General features: G+C 44.4%; 1 long non-coding RNA gene across 1 annotated transcript; it reads left to right on the plus strand.

The window, feature by feature from the left end:
* Nucleotides 1–2,505: 2,505 nt before the first annotated feature.
* LOC142829888 (uncharacterized) lies at nt 2,506–17,162 on the plus strand. The gene is made up of 4 exons (XR_016349894.1): nt 2,506–2,785; nt 9,463–9,822; nt 10,376–10,489; nt 14,252–17,162. It is a non-coding gene; the product is annotated as an uncharacterized LOC142829888 (long non-coding RNA).
* The last annotated feature ends 423 nt before the right edge of the window (nt 17,163–17,585 follow it).

A 17,585-nucleotide genomic window follows, 5' to 3' on the forward strand; every position in this document is an offset into this window, starting at 1 on the left:
ACATGTATATAGTATTATTGCTATATGAATTTATGCAATGAAATTTCCCAAAAGGTTGTTTAATGACGATGCGGGGTTTTGTCAGTTCGAACTTTTGACTGCTCTGGCCCTACGATACAGTCATTGCTCGGCTTCAGAAAGTAATGAAAACATACAACACTCACTTCTTCTTTGCATCTGTGATAATCCACTTCGCGTACCTAAAGAGAAAAAACCATGACCCTATTAGTCAACCAAAGGTTATAAAACTGGAGGATTATACAAAACAGTTTCTAACAGGGAACTTTCTACCTGTATGTACTAACACTCAATCATAAACATTAAACACCTTTTAATTACACTGGGAATAAGCAGTTATCTCTACTAGCACTTGCGAAATACCGTGCATGTTATTCCTCCATCTCCATCCCCTTATCCACACACAATAATAAACCGAAGAGTTTTCCTTGTTTGGAAGGAACGTATCCTCGTTGCTTTCTCCTCTTTTAATCTACTACAAGTTACATTGTCACCAAAAGAGAAATGGTACTACCATACTTTCCACCGTTGAAGTTCTCTTTCTTACACACAAGCGAGCATCTTGCCCAACACAGTTTCGTGTCACCCTGGGAAATTAGGAGTAGATGGTCCCCTCCTCCCTAAATGCACTGTAAACCATCTACCAAGGTTTTTAAATCCCAGATTTACCAATGAGCATTTTCCAAAGGTGTCTTTCCACTAACATTAAAGATACCCATAAAACCAGCTACTGCAACCACCAATTTCCATGTGGTGCTGTAAAACAAACAGCCACACCTTATATACTCACTTTCTCCGGGAGCTGTTCCAGATCAACAAAAAGAACGTTTTCAAATGCTGTCCTTATGGCTTCATGGTTACAGTTGCTGAAGTTGTAAGTAGACATCAACGCTAAGTCAGCAAGCTGAAGAAAGATGATCAACCTAAGGGAGACTGTTGAAGAAGAAGAATTAAAACAAATACTCAGCATTAGTTATTAGAAACTATACCACCAGTAACTAAGCTGAAAATGTAAGAGCTATAGTTCTGTAGAACAAGTAAATCAAGAGACACACATGTAGTTCTGAGTACCAGAGAAACATATTACTATGCTGATTACCCATTATGCTCTTTGAAGTTGTATTTTCAGTGCTGGGGTTCAATGCTTTGCTGGCTTCGTTATATATATTGTATGTATCTGCACGCCTACGGTCATTTTTAAATGCCATAGCTGGGTCTCATTTTGATGTCTCATGCACCTCTTCTCCTGGGCTGTAAAAATAGTTATTCATACTATTGTAATGAAGTTGTGTCATTAGTAATTTGAAAAAAAAATAGAGAAATCCTGCAGTACAAAGTTTATATTTCGGTGGCACCTTCATAAAAAAAAACAGATCAACTGAAGCTTGTTCCATAGATCTTTGCAGCAGAACATCCATAGCTCTTACTAAACAGACAGACACGCGCACAATCAATAGTTGGGATTCAATCTAAGTCGTTTTCAAAGAAGAAACACAGAGAGAAGATTAATATAAGGTAATGCATTGGCTTAAGGTAACATTAGCCATATCACGGCCTTGATCAAAGATAGGATTATGTACTTGGCATGGAAAGAAATGTAATGTGATTGGATTACTGCTGTTAGAAATAGGTGAACAGGACATCTGGCAGTCCCCAGGGAAGAATGTGTAGCTAGTACCAATTGGAGAGACACAGTCCATGGGCAATGTGTACTTCCCCCCTGAACCCGCAAGCTCACATAGGGTTGAAAAGAGAAGAAACAAAGAAAACATTAATTTGCACGATATTTAAAACATAGTAACAATTCAATAGTGGACGGTGCAGATGGTGTCCATTTGCATCATGTACCCATATTGTCTGCAGCGCAGAGCCTAGGGCACTCACTCATTGCGCCCCTCTGTGTTGCGCACCAGCAAAGACGCAACCTGCTCAGATGCAGGCAATGAGGAGTATGTTGCCTGATTGTGCACATGGCTATCCAGGGCAGAGCTATTTGGCTCTGCTAGGGATTCCTCAGAGTGAGGAAACATCGGCTGCGTTAGCCTGCTAGGAAATGAAGAGCTCAGGATGAGCAGACTGTATATTGGACGGGCTCCGGTTCAGGGGCTTCGCGAACTCCTGCGGGTGGGAATGGGCTGTTTGGGAACAGAATCGCATTCCCGACACATTCATTTGCTGACAAGTGAGATAGATTTTACTCCTCCCCTGCCCCAGGCTGGTCATCAGGCCACTCTGACCAAAATGCGTTCTGGGTTTAAATATCGAAATGTTGCCGGTGAAGACAGGGAAACGTGCCACGTGTTGTAAGCCGACGAGCGGCCTCAGCACACACAGGCTTGCAAACGGAACTTGCACCCCCGAGGTTGCCAGGGGCCAAGCCAGCAGCCCTGTGCATGGCGAGAGATCCTACAACTTGGCCCTCCTTTCCCACAGGACCCTGACCCGCCTCCTCCCCAAAACAGCCCGCTCCCCCAGCCGTGTCCTCAGAAGGCGCTGACGTGGGGCTGCCCCAAGACTGGGGCACTTGGCAGCGTCCTGGGAACCTCTACAGCCAAAAGCGCGCAGCGAGCCGGCCGCGCGGGGCAGCAGCGAGCCCGCAGCTGGCCCCTGGCTCCGAGGCAAGTGCGCTGAGACAGCCCTCTGCAGGGGGCCGTGTGAGCCGGCGCCGACCTCGCGGTGGCGCTGCCTATCGGTGCGTGGCCGTTTCGCCGAACTCTAGCCCGGGTTTCAGAGGAAGTCGGAGTCACCCTGCCGGGGATGACTGAGCGTGAGTCACTGAGGAAAGCCCGTGGGACGCGCGTGCCTGGTGCGCACTAGCCGAGCGAAGGCTGGGGATCGGCTCGGGCTTGTTAATTTCTACCCGAGGGCCTGCCTGAGCCATTGGGGCGGGTGTCTGAGTCCCGTTTTCCCGGGAAACACACTAGAGAGCAGGGAGCTCGCGCTGCTGGCCAGAGAGCCCTTCTCCCCGCCGCCCCGGAGCGCACAGCGAGGGCGGGAGGGGAGGAATCGGGGTCCGACAGCACGGGCCGGTCAAGAGCTGCACAGCTGAGATCTGTGTTCTGTGCAGGGGGCTGGGCTTGCTGACCTCTGGGGCTCCCTAGCAGCCCTCCTCTTCCGTGAGTCTGGGGAAGCTTTAAGGCTCAGCTCCCCGCAACCAACCTTTGCTAATTCATTCCGCCTGCAGGGCCAGGGATGTAGGGGTGCCAGTTTTGGTTGGCCATGTTCCTGGAAGGTTTCATCACCAACATGATATAATCTTTAATTAAAGGTTCGTTTTTAATTCCTGGAGACTCCAGACCAATTTGGAGATTTGACAGCCTTGTGTGTAAGGGTGCAGACCAGTGCAGCTTTCAAGGTAGAGCTGGCTGAAGAGTGGTTGGCTTGTAGGGTACCACAGGGCCTAACATCTGCAGAAGCCCAGTGCTGCTTCACTGGGCTTCCAGTCACCCACCATGCAGCTTTGGACATTTCAGTAAACTCAGCTGTAGAGCAGACCCCATCTGCAGACACCTGTGTTGATAGCTATGAATCACCATTAATTGCTTCATTCAATATATGATATGCACTAACATTGCCTTGGGGAGATGTATATGTGAATAAAAATATAGTATGGAAGACTGTCCTGAGGATACCCACTCACTCCTTTCCCTTTAAATAAAACCCACTTCAGGAGGGAAATCCTTTTTGATCACCGGGGAACCTGGTCTTTATGCTGATGTTAAACACTAAGAACCCCAAGTACAATCCTAACTTGTGTTTAACCTGTTCACAACAGTAGTTTTCAACCAGGGGTATGCATAGCTAGAGAGTCTGCAGAGGTTTCCAGGCAATACACCAACTAATCTAGATATTTGCCTACTTTTACAACAGGATACATAAAATGTATCATCAAGGTTAGTACAAACTAAAATTTCACACCGACAATGACTTCTTTATATGATTTGTGTATACTGCTGCATCTACTATATATTTGATAGAATTTGTTTCTGAGTGAGCAAGTGAGTCTCATCTGTCCATCCATCTGTTTGTTTAAGAATTCCTCCTACACGTTAAGAGCTAGGACCACCAACATTTATAAAAATTTAAAGCAAGGTAAAGGCTTGCTTGTGTGAGCAGAGGGGCGAGCATTAAGCTCCCCCCATGCATATGGGGTTGCATAAAACCATACAGAAAAGAGACAATCACCAAGCAGGTGAAAGGGGCTGGCTGGGGTCGTGCTCCTCCCCGTCTGTGACTTGCCTGAACCCCAGCCCTCCAACCTCCTAGGTGGCCTTTAGAGAGGGACGGGCAGGAACTGAAGCTCTGCTTCCATTCATACAAGAACATTGCTAGTTGCTCCCTTTCATTAGGGAGTGAGGAGAAAGTGCACTGTTTGCTTCATTTCTCAATCTGGCTGGGAGCACAGGAGGCAAATGAACCTGCTCCAGCTGGGAATATGCACCCCTCCCCTGGCTGTGCCTGCTGGAGCTGCAGTAGCCATGGAGGGGCACTTCTCACCTGGCCCCAAACTGCTGTGGTGAGAGAGGGCTGGCCAGGACAGCCTGCATACTTAACCCCGTATCCCTAGTGCCACCCCAAAGTCATGGTTTAAATGAAGAAAAAAATTAATTGAGTTATGTTCCCGAGCAGTGCTGGGTAAATCTTCTAGTATATTATATATGGAGACATCAGAACAATGTTTACATTCAATTGATTTATTTTATAATTGTATGGTAGAATGAGAAAGTAAACAATTTTTCAGCAATATGTGCTGACACTTTTGTATTTTCATGTCTGATTTTGTATGCAAGTAGTTTTTAAGTGAGGTGGAACTTGGGGTACACAAGACAAACCAGACTCCTGCAAGGGGCACCATAATAGAATCAGAGAATCACTGAATACTGGAATTTGAAGGGACCTTGAGAGGTCATCAAGTCCAGTACCCTGCCCTCACGGCAAGACCAAGCATCACCTAGATCATCCCTGATAGATATCTATCGTACCTTCTCTTAATGGAATAGATAGGAATAAATGGTAAGTTTTCTGAGTGGAGAGAGGTAACCAGTGGGGTCCCTCAAGGGTCTGTCCTGGGACCAATCCTATTCAATTTAGTTATAAATGATCCAGAGAAAGGGATAAACAGTGAGGTGGCAAAATTTTCAGATGATACCAAGCAGCTCAAGATAGTTAAGACCAAAGCAGACTGTAAAGAGCTTTAAAAAGATCTCACCAAACTAAATCATTGGGCAACAAAATGGCAAATGAAATTTAATGTTGATAAATGTAAAGTAATGCACATTGGAAAAAGTAATCCCAATTATACATAGAATATGATGGGGACTAATTTATCTACCACTACTCGAGAGAGAGATCTTGGAGTCATTGTGGAGAGTTCTCTGAAAACATCCACTCAATGTGCAGCAGCAGTCAAAAAGCCAAATAGAAGGGATCATTAAAAAAGAGACAGAGAATAAGACAGAAAATATCTTATTGCCTCTTGTGACGGGGTAGCCCCACCCCGCACCGTGAGCAATGCTGAACAGGTGCTGCTCGGCATTCGGGGGGGGGGGTGTCAGCCCGATGTTGCGCGGCTTGTACTCAGGCCGCGCCGGGGCTGAAAACGCTGGCCGTCACGCCGACTCGCTGCCGAAGCGCGGCGGTAGAGGAGGGGCTAGAGCGGGAGGAGTTCTCCCGCCCGGACAGGCCCAGACGGCAGCCAACCTGCAGCAAAGACGGGCGGCCGCGTCCCCACCCAGGCCTGTGACGTCAGGAGGAACGTCTACGGCGGGATGTTTAAAATGCCGCCATCATGGCCAGAGGGGGAGAGGGAGAGAGGGAGCGGACGCGGAGCCGTGGGAGGGGGAGACCCAGGGGGCAAGGAGCCGGGGCGACACCCACGGGACTGACGGAAGTCCCGACCGAGAACATAATCAAGTCCCCCCCCCCCCCAGCGCGGAGAGGGGTATGATAGGGCCGGCAGCCTGTCGGCCAGGAGTAAGGTAAACCGAAGGAACCGGCCAAAGAAAATGGTACACTTCTATATAAAACCATGGTATGCTCACATCTTGACTACTGCATATAGATATGGTTGCCTCATCTCAAAAAAGATATATTGGCATAGGAAAAGGTTCAGAAAAGGGCAACAAAAATGATTAGGGGTATGGGATGGGTCCCATATGAAGAGAGATTAAAAAGACTTGGACTTTTCAGCTTAGAAAAGAGGAGACTAAGGAGGGGGGAGAGGATAGGGTAGAGGGCTATAAAATCATGACTGGTGTGGAAAAGGTGTGTAAGGAAAAGACTTACTCCCACAATATAAGAACTAGGGGGTCAGCACATGAAATTAAAAGGCAGCATGTTTAAAACAAACAAGAAGTTTTTCTTCACTCAGCACACAGTCAACCTGTGGAACTCCTTGCCAGAGGATTTGTTGGAGTCTAGGACTTTAACAGGGTTCAGAAAAGAGCTAGATAGATTCACGGAGGTTAGGTCCATCAATGGCTATTAGCCAGGATGGGTGTGAATGGTGACCCTAGCCTCTGTTTGTCTGGAAACGGGTAACAGGAGAGGTATCATGTGAGGATTACCTGTTGTGTTCCCTTCCTCAGGGGCATCTGGTATTGGCCACTATCAGCACACAGGATACTGTGCTGGGTGGACCATTGGTCTGACGCAGTATGTCTGTTCTTATGACCTTATTCTTATCCTTAAGTTCTTATGACTTAAATTTCTCCAGTGATACAGATTCTACAACTTCCCTAGACAATTTATTCCAGTGTTTAACCACCTTGACAGTTAGAAAGTTTTTCCAATGTCTAACCTGAACCTTCCTTTCTGCAATTTAAGCCCATTGCTTCTTGTCCTATCATCAGAGGTAAAGGAGAACAACTGTTCTCCTGTCTCCTTGTAACACCTTTTTAGATACTTGGAAACTGCTATCATGTCCCCTCTCAATCTTCTCTTTTCTAAACTAAACAAACCCAGTTCTTTCAGTCTTCCCTTGTAGGTCGTGTTTTCTAGATCTTTAATCATTTTTATTGCTTTTCTCTGGACCATCTCCAATTTCTCCTCATCTTTCTTGAAATGTAGTGCCTAGGACTGGACAAAATGCTCCAACTGAGGCCTTATCAGTGCAGAGAAGAGTGGAAGAATGACTTCCTCACAAAACTCCTGTTAATGCATCCCAGAATCATGGTTGCTTTTTTTTGCAACAGTGTCACACTGTTGACTCCTGTTTAGCTTGTGGTCCACTGTGACCCCTAGATTCCTTTCTGCAGTACTCCTTCCTAGACAGTTGCTTCCTATTCTATATGTGTGAATGTAGTGGAAATGCAGAAGACGATTGTGATATCGAGGAGATTAGGTGGTGTATGACAATCGTTCCTTTTATGCCTACATCTCCCTTCAGGCCTGGATGCTTTAGGCAGCCATTTGTGCTTTTTGCTTCTTATTATTTTCTTATTATTTTCTTATTTTTAAAGAGTTAGCTGCTTACTTAAGATGGTACAGTTAGGAGTTCACTGTTTACTTTCAACAAGTTCCGGGATGGGTCCCAAGGCTAGCCTCCTGGTACGGGAGTGTTTTGCATGGTCACACAGTTATCTATGCTGACGGTTTGCCACCTGATAAAGCTAATGATTTGTCCTGAGAAAATATGCAATGTATCAACAATCTTGTCAGGTTCTCAAAGCAACAGGTGTGAGTAATGTAAATCCAATATTATACAAGGGCGGGGATATTTCTAATATTAGAACTTCAGCATAGACCAAAGCTGCGGAAGGTGCTATGCACCAGCCACTGGGGTCCGTCCGCTGTCCTTCTTTGGGGGGTTCTTAAGAGCAGAAGGGACGTAAGCATTGCATTTTATTCTGAGATTTGCTTAGGTTTAATAAGCATTGTACTTTCTTAGTAAGCATTGCGTTTTATTCTGAGATTTGCTCAATAAAGTTTTTAAGCCTTCACTCAATTTGTATGCTTATTGCCTTCGAATCCTTTAAGGAAAAAACCATTTCCTCTTGGCAACACAATGAAACTGGTTGTTCTTTCCTAAATGGAGTGCTTTGCACTTGTCCTTATTAAACTTCATCCTGTTTACCTCAGACCATTTCTTCTGTTTGTCCAGATCGTTTTGGCTATGACCCTATTCTCCAAAGCACTTGCAACACCATCCAGCTTGGTATCATCTCCAAACTTAATAAGTGTACTCTCTGTGCCAATATCTAAATCGTTGATGGAAATATTGAATAGAATCAGTCCCAAAACTGACCCCTGCTGAACCCCACTTTTTTTATGCCCTTCCACATGACTCTGAACCATTAATAACTATTCTCCGGGAATAGTTATCCAGCCAGTTGTACACCCAGCTTATAGTAGCCCCATCTAAGTTGTATTTCCCTAGTTTTTTAATAAGGTCATGCGAGACCACATTAAATGCCTTACTAAAGTCTGGATGCACTACATCCACCACTTTCCCCTTATCCACAAGATTTGTTGTCCTATCAAAGAAAGCTGTCAGATTGGTCTGACTTGATTAGTCATTTACAAATCCATACTGGCTGTTATCTGTCATCTTATTATCTTCCAGATGTTTGCAGATTGAATTTCTTAATTATTTATTCCATTTTCTTTCCCGGCACAAAAGTTAAGCTGACTAGTCAGTTTCCTGGGTTGTTCTAATTTCCCTTTTTATAGATGGGCACCGTATATGCCCTTTTCCAGTCTTATACAATCTCTGCCGACTTCTATGACTTTTCAAAGATGATAGTTAATGGCTCAGATACCTCCTCTAGCAGCTCCTTGAGTATTCTTGGATACATTTTTATCAGGCCCTGGTGACTTGTAGACATCTATCTTCTCTACATAATTTTTAACTCATTTTTTTATTTTAATTTCTAAACCTACCCCATTTCCACTAGCAGTTACTATGTTTGGCATCCAGTCACCATCAATCTTGGTGAAAACTGAAACAAAGAAATCATTAAGCATCTCTGCCGTTACCAAGTTTCCAGTTATTGTTTTCCTCTCTTCACTGAGCAATGGACTTTCCCTGTCCTTAGTCTTACAAAGGTCAAGAACCACTGGTTTACAAGGCTTCCTCTTTTGCCATGCAATACTGCTCCAGATAACCAGCAAAGTCAACCTTTCTAGTTCTTTCTTTTCACTTTCTTCTTTGGGCATTTAGAAAAGAGATGGGTTCAAAGACTGAGTATAGTATGGGGATCAATGTGAGAGATCCTTTTACTATAAGGGACATTAATAGCAAGCATACTACAGATTTTACAACATTACAATTTTTTAATATTGTAAGCCACCTAAAACTTGGACAAGCACTGAATAAATCAAAATACATTTCAAATATACTGTCTTTAATTTACTGTTGCAATATGTCATAGCTCACTGTAGATGGCAGAGCTTCACCCACTGTGTCCCCAGGGGTAACTGACCACTTCTCTTGTTTTTCCACAGCCGCAGCAGCTGCGAATGCAGGGTGCATCACCCCGTCCAGGACAGCCTCCCGCACCCGGGCCAGTAGGCTGACCCATAATGAGGAGTACCACCAGCGGCAGCACCTGGGGATCCTGCGAGGCCAGCACCTCACCCTCAACCACTGGGTGCATGAAGACCTGCAGCTACAGTAGGAGAGCTGCAGGGAGCTGCTTGCCCAGGGCCGTGCCATCTCTGACCACATTCAGACCCTGGTGCAGAGATTGCTGCCTCCTGCCGCTCCATCCCCAGCTGCCGCTCCTCCTCCCACTCCTGCTTCCCCTGCCCCCGCTCCTCTCCCGGGAATGCCGAGGCCCCTGCACCCGCAGTGCTGGGAGACAGGTGGGCTAGTAAGACCCCTAACCCGGAGCTTCTCTTCCTCCCTTTTGTTGTAAAGCAGGCTTTTTCTGTCCACGGCCTTCGCGTATAGCCCATCCTGCCACACAAGGCCCCTCACACAAAACCCAGATACTCAGAGGAGCATGGGCAGCACAATGCAGTTTTGTGAATGGAATTTGATCTTATAGGCATTCTGGGACTCACAGGCGCCAAAAAAACAGGGAGGTGAGCATGACTAGATAGTGCTTACAGATAAGCCTCATTCGACCGTAGCTTGACCAGTCTTAGGGGCAAGGGAAAAAGTAAACATAGGGTAATAAAACACAATTGTCTTACACTAACTATGCCCCATCTGGTCCTGTCCACGAGGGGATCACGCATACATCACGAAAATTCCTATAGGGCAGTATTGTCATACTACCTCATCACTAGCCTATCAGGCCCTGCCAAATGCAGACCCTAGCATGGCACAGACACCGAAGTTTTGTATAAAATCCCTTTGTTCGACGGAGGTTCCGTGTATTGAGGGCACGTGTCTTTTTTTGCCCGGCTAAAGGATTGATCACCCTGAGGCTGCCTCCTCACCCTTCGAGTCAAATATAGGGGTGCACGAGTCCTGAGCATGCTCCGAGTTCTAGTGTGTCTTTATGTTGTTATCGTTGCAGGATTTGTAAGTATTGCTTAAATTTATTAATTGATGGTTTAGTTAATAGTTAAGATGTATTAATTATATCCTATAATCCTGTGAATTATAAGTAAGTCATATTAATTGTATTGTATAGATAGTGTGATTTTGTGCTATGTGAAAGGGTTAAGCTTTAGCCCAGGTATTAGTGTTAGAAGAAAAACCTTTGAGTTGTCAACTTGTAACAGTAAAAAATCATATTTATACCTGCCTCTGGAAATTTCCACTACATGCATCTGACGAAGTGGGTCTTTGCCCACGAAAGCTTATGCTCCTACACTTCAGTTAGTCTATAAGGTGCCACAGGACTCCTCATCGCTTTTACAGATAGTTTGATGTGGTGGTCTGGTCAGACAAAAGGAAGGACAGAGAAAGGAGTTGTAATCCTATGCTATGAATACTGGAAAAAAGTTAAAGAGAATGGTGCCATGTGAAAGTCTGCTTGCGTGGTGCAGTCACTGAAGGACATGTTGAGTAGTTGTTGTGAAGATGCTAAGGGGAAAAGTATTATTGGAAAAGTATTCTTAGTTTCTTTGCAGCATTTCTGAGGGAAAAATGGGCCCTTTTCCTGAGGAATGTCTGTAAATAATCCAGACAAAGAAACAAGCTGATTTATATTTTTGGCTCAGAGCACTTTTTGTTAAATGTGCTAAAGGGAAATAAGGGCTTCTATTGAAACTTAACAGTTCAAATGCATAAAAAGGGATGCAATCTGCATTGTAGGTTTGTGAATTTGTTTTGTAGGCTTCAAATGAATTGGTTTTGTTTTGGATAATGTCCTTGCATTTAAAGTTGAAAACTGACAAGACACTTTTTGCCAGACACAAATAGTGCTGCTTGTCTTTGTTTTCAGCAATTAACCCATAAGGTACCTCGATGCTTTATAAGGTTCAATATTGTTATATAGGCCAAGTTGTGGCTGGTATTTAGAGCAGCCAAAACCAAGAAAATGAGGATGGGTTCTGGATTTCTTATTTTTGGGGGTACCAGAAATCAGAAATTATTGCTTTGATAAGGGTATATAAAAATCTGCGAGGCAAATCATGTACTCCAGAGAGAAGCCACAGCGAAAAGTAATCAGAACTCTGGAAATTCACTGTGTCCCTTTTCAAGGCAGAGTCTCTGGGTTGCTGATAACTTTGGATCTGAAAGCAAGCAAGAAAGTGTGTGAGAATGCAGGCTGCCTGGCAGTTATGGGCAGTTCTAATCCTCCATAAGTGCCAGTACAGGGATAGAAGGGGTCTGCTATTCAAAGATTTCAAGAGGATGTAACACACACACTGTCCTCGGAAGTAAATTGTCCAAATAAAAGGCATGGTATATAACGAGATATATATAAGCACCTATTTGTAAGAAATTTGATGCTAATGTTACTGTTTAACAATTTAGTGTTAATAAGTAAGCCTGCAACATTGTATATGATTCTCTTTCAGAATAGAAAACCTTTTGGGCTTGCTGGAATGGTAACTGGCAATCACCTACTGCTAAGGAAAGGAAAAATCACTGCAGCAGTAAAGCTTCTCAGTTACTACTTGTGAATAAATGTAGAGCTTCACAATAGACAGACTATTAAAAACCTGGTCTGCTGTATAAGAGGGAAACTGAGGCATACCACCTCATTAACTTTATAATTGAGCAGTGGGATAATTTACCCGGAACTCACAGAGGGTGGAAGTTACTGAGGCTTGACCGGTTTACAGAACACAAGCATAAGTAATTGTTGGGTAACAGCAGGCTGATAAAGAAGTCTGCAAGAATACTTGTAAAGGAAAGAAGTATTCCAAGATATAATGCGCCACCCCCCTGGGGGTAGAACACTTTCTTTTTGTCTTTCAGAACATCAGAAAGAGCTGGTACCAGCTGAAGAGCAACTGAAAAGGCCATGGTTCTATTGACAAAAAATAATTGTGTTCTTTGTTTATGTCTATGTCTGTCTTGTGGTACATGTCTTGCTAGCACTATTGTTGTGTGTTGTTTTTTTGTTAAGAAGATATTGTAAGTAAAGCAGAAGCTAGAGCAGGGAAAGAAAAAAAAAACTGTTCAGCAAGAGGAAAAAGGATTGGGTCCAGACAAACGGCAACTCTGAGAGCATTTAGTGGGAGTGTACACTCCTTAGCCCCTACATCACTATTGCCCACTCCTGTCCTTTAGTTGAAGATACTCTGTCTCCCGACCACTGTGTTTCTGAGCAACCCTTGTCCTCTTCAGATCTTATTCTGTTTGTATATAGATCCAGATACTATGTCACGGGCCAGCTTTAGGCTGGGCTGTGTGTAACCTCTCGGGATCATGCCTTCTCCTGCTCTGCTCAGGTTGCTGAGTTGATTGCCCTGACCCATGCCTTTCTTTTGGCCGCAAGCTGGACTGCTACCACGTACAGCCAGTATGCTTTTGGTGTAGTGCATGATTATTTGGTGTCCTGGATTTCTCAGGGATACCTCACTTCGTTTGGTACTCTGCTGAAAAATGGGGGATATGTTAAGAAGCTGGTGGAAGCAATTAAACCATCTAAGTTAGCAGTAATAAAAGTTAAAGCAAACACTAAAAACATGACCCACTCTCCCTAGCTAATGCAGCTGCAGATAAAGCCACAAAAGCTGCTGCACTAACAGTTCCAAGGACACATACTGTAGCTGCTGCACAAGCCTCTAAACGGGAACAAATTAGGCTAGCAGATATGCAGGAACAATGCTCCAGAGAGGAAAATGGACATGGATTGAGAACGCATGTAAAATTGATAACTCAAATACCTGATAACTAGGGAACAACAGTATGTAGCCCCTAGGGCAATTGTGGCTCATCTCTGCTACCTCTATCGTCTGCCAATGCACTCAGGACCCCAGGCCATGTTACATCACATGAAGGGAAGTGGTGGTGGTCTAGGATGTCAGCTGATGTGCTTGATTATTACAGACAATGCCTTGTTTGCACTAGGTGTAATGAAGAAAAAAACCCCTCAAGGTTACTGTGCGACACCAACATAGGCCTACAGGGCCTATGCAAAGTATCCAGATTGATTTCATAGGGCCACTGCCACCGGCCTGGGGAAAAAAGTATTTCCTGGTCATGACTGACCATTTCACCTGCTGGATCATTGCCCAGATCATAGCAAATGAGTTTTGGTCCCAATGGGGCCTGCCTTGGTCCATTGATTCAGGCCAAGGAACACATTTCATGGGACATGTGATGAAGGATGTCTATGCCGCCGTAGGCATCAGACAAAAATTTCACTGCTTGTATCATCCCCAAAGCTCTGGAATGGTGGAGCGGGCAAATCAGACTTTAAAAAAAGAGGCTGACTCAAGGGACCAACTGCATGGCACAATTACCTGCTGCCCTTCTCTCAGTGAGAGCCACTCCTAATTCAACAACTGGAATTTCACCCTTTGAACTACTAACTGGAACGACAATGTCTTTAGAGGAGGGCTGCGTAGTTCCAGCTCCTCTCCACTTGGTCTCGGATACTGCACTACAGTGTATTAAATGGCTGAATGAAACTCTACAGTCTCTTATGATGATGGTTAAGGACAAACAAACTGGCCAAGACCCCTGTGAACTTCCCTCTTGGCCTGACATACAGGTCATGGTCAAAACCTACAATCCTGGCCTGTTCCTCATTTGGTGTTAGCCCACAGGACACCTCTGCAAAGGTAAAAGGGATCCCAACATGGATCCACAAGACCAAGATCAAAATGTCTTGATGAATAGTTTAATGTATATGTTGTGTGTTACTTTTTGTCTTTCCAGGTAAAATGCTGTCCCTCTTGGTGATCCCCTTGGTGCTCCTGTTCTTGGGCCCCAAAGCTGCACAAACCTGGGACTTGCCCATGGTACAGATTACCCAAACCACCTGCCTTAAAGTTGGCCAATATGTACAACTGCCAAAAGGAGGAAACAATGAATGAGTTAGGAAACCAATGTGTGTGGCTTAGTTCCCGATTGAACCATGTCGGTCTCATAGTGGTGCCACCCTGCTTTTATTCCCACCCTGGGTCCTGAGTTTCCATCTATCTACCACAAGCAGGAAGCAGCCTTCGGCTCCCTCCTTGTCAGTCACCCACAGTTAACTATTCCTAGGCATTTAGTCCCTGGATGTGAGCAGGCTATCTCCAGTTGCTGGGAACAAATCAAGTCATAAAATGCCAGTATGAGTCAGCACCCTTGGGGCAAACTAATTTCGACTTTCTATCCGACGGGTCCATGAACTTAACCAGTAAATTAATTGTTTCCACAGCATTAGATGGGTCTGTGGATGTACATAATGTTTATGGGATAACCAGTGGCTTGGGGGGAATATAGATGCTGGTGCTTACGCACTTACATAGGGCATATTAACCAAACCACTTTAGAAAAAAAAAAAAAAAGGATGGACAGATCTCCCGCCTCTGTTGTGGGAACCCAGAATGGAAGGACAGTACTGTCAAGAGCACTGCTTTGACCTGGTCAGATGCCTGGGATGTTCAGATGTAAGACGTTAATAATCTAACTACCGCTGGGTTCACCTTCTCCCTCCATTTGTCCTACACTCCACCCCATTCCTCCCAATGGCATTGTCCATCTGGGATACCACAAGACACTTCTACATAATGTAATTATGGATTTGATTAAAGTTAAATACAATTTATCAAATTTCACTGTGCCCTTACAAAACGTATGCTCTGATGATCACCCTAGCTCTATACAGTGGCTACAAGGGCAACTGACCTTATTGATGCAGCACCATACCCTTTAGACCCATGTAACGGGAGTGTAAATTCAATGCTGAATTCTCATAATGCTGATCTAGATAGTTCCTATAATGCTTGGGTCAAAGGTCAAACTATCAGAGCCTTATGGCACACACATGCTGGTTTATTGTATGCTTTTTCTGCCACTGAGGCTACGGCAAAAAGATATTTATGTTGTTACCAAAACACTTTTCGATGCTGTATTTAATATAACAATCTCAATCCAAAGGGTGTGCCTGTGATATGCTAGCTCGTGATTTATTTAATATGCTAAAGGAAGGTATGCTAGACATATGCCTTGTCTCCCCTCCCTTGCACACCCTTTCTTCCCCAGCACTTGCACACCTGGCAAATATATCTGCTCAATTAATTGTTGCCTCCCCCCTTCCTTCTGACATTCTACCTGTACCCTCTCAATTTTCTCCTTGTGTACCCCATTGTCATTCCCTCCCATGTTTTTCCTTCGTCTTTTCATTTTAGATCTGTTGGGCATGTGTCTAATAACACTGTTTATAGAGTAAAAAACAGGACTATGTAACACTTTAACAAGATGATTTGTTAGGTGATGAGCTTTCGTGGGCCAGACCCACTTCCTGGCCCACGAAAGCTCATCACCTAATAAACCATCTTGTTAGTCTTTAAAGTGCTAGATAGTCCTGTTTTTTGATTCAGCTAGACCAGACTAACACACCTACACTTCTATTACTGTTTATAGAGTAGGATTTTCTGGCTATCTGTCTCCTTCTCCCAGCAGCGGCATGCTCGTGACAACCTTGGATTGCTATACGGAGACCACTGACTACATCATTTGTTCCTGTTCCACCCTTCGCCCCCTTGATGCCTCCTCCTCGTCCGGGATGGTTGCTGTTCTCCCCCTCTCTGATGCTGTCCAAGTATCTGCTACACAGTGGTGTTTTATTACCGCTGCCACCTACTATAACTATGGCCCGGCCAATTCTTCCATGCGTCTACAGATTACTGACTCCTTCAGTTTGGGTGCCATCCACCCGCCTGGCCCTGTCTTTACCTTGCCATCAAGGTAATGTCATCATGCTGGTAATCTACATCAAGATAACGCTCCTATACAACTGGCCAAGGAGCTGCTGTCTAAAGCAGCCCTTGCTACTGCCTTTGTGTCAACCACTGCCCAGAAGGAAGATGCTAAAGGCCTCATGAAGGTGCAACTATCTACCAACACCATAATCCATCTGGAAGACGCTGCTGCTGGTCTATCCTACAACCCCATCACCTGGTGGACCATTTTGCAAATAGCTGCCGCTGCTGCTTCCCTTTGTATTTTAGTAGGTTCTTTGGTTATGTGTTGTTATTTTAAGTGCATGCTCATTAATGCTGTTCCCCTTGTTACTCTCACTTCTAACTTTTGCCTCTTTTCTGCTCCCTCTCCCACCCACAACCCCCCACTTTCTGTTCCCAAGTATCAAGTTGAAAATGAGTATGATTTTATTTAGATATTGACTATATCTCACAAGTTCAATTTGTCAAACAGGAGGGAATCTGTTAGGACAAAGCCTTGTTTTCCTGTGCTGGGCCTCAAGGCCTGACTAAGATAAACAGCACAGCTACAACAGGATTTTGAGCACTGTTGAAACTGTCACTAGGTTTGTTAAAATTGTGACCTCCTCCTCAATTCTCACAGGTTTACAAGAAGCTGTTTTGTTAAACCTTGTCTCTGCTTAGTCTTTCCTTTTCTCCCTCCATCCTTTCTTCCTCCTTACCTGGGCCCCATATTCTTGTGCAAAGACCTGTTCTTTCTTGAAGAACTGAAATTAGTTGTAGGTGATATAAGGATATGTATGACATGTGACTGATAAATAAGACTCGTACTGCTAATAATTCTTTGGAAGCTGCTGTTGAGCCCTCCGTAATGCATTGCTAATAAACCTGCTTAGTATTATCTGTGTGGCAGAATTCTTGGGAAAATAATTCCTTTACTTAACAAGGTGTTGCCTTATATGTTAAAAATATATACACTTGGATTGAAGTGGAGATGGACGTAGGAGACAGATGTGTTTAGAGCATCTGGATTAGGCTAAAAGGGGTAAAAAAAAAAAAACCAGTGATGTCATGCTGGGGTCTATTACATGCCAGATGGAAGCAGTAGATGAGGCTTTTTTAAAACTAACAAAATCATCCAAAGCGCAGGACTTGGCGGTGATGGGGAATTTCAACTATTCAGACATATGTTGCGAAACTCACACAGCGGGACACAGACTCTCCAATAAGTTCTAGGACTGCATTGAAGACAACTTTTTATTTTAGAAGGTTGAAAAAGCTAGTGGTGGGAAGCTGTTCTAGATTTTATTTTAACAAATAGGGAGGAGATGGTTGAGAAT

Source organism: Pelodiscus sinensis, chromosome 6 (assembly GCF_052426305.1).
Source record: "Pelodiscus sinensis isolate ZL-2025 chromosome 6, ASM5242630v1, whole genome shotgun sequence".
Classification (NCBI taxonomy): Eukaryota; Metazoa; Chordata; order Testudines; family Trionychidae; genus Pelodiscus; species Pelodiscus sinensis.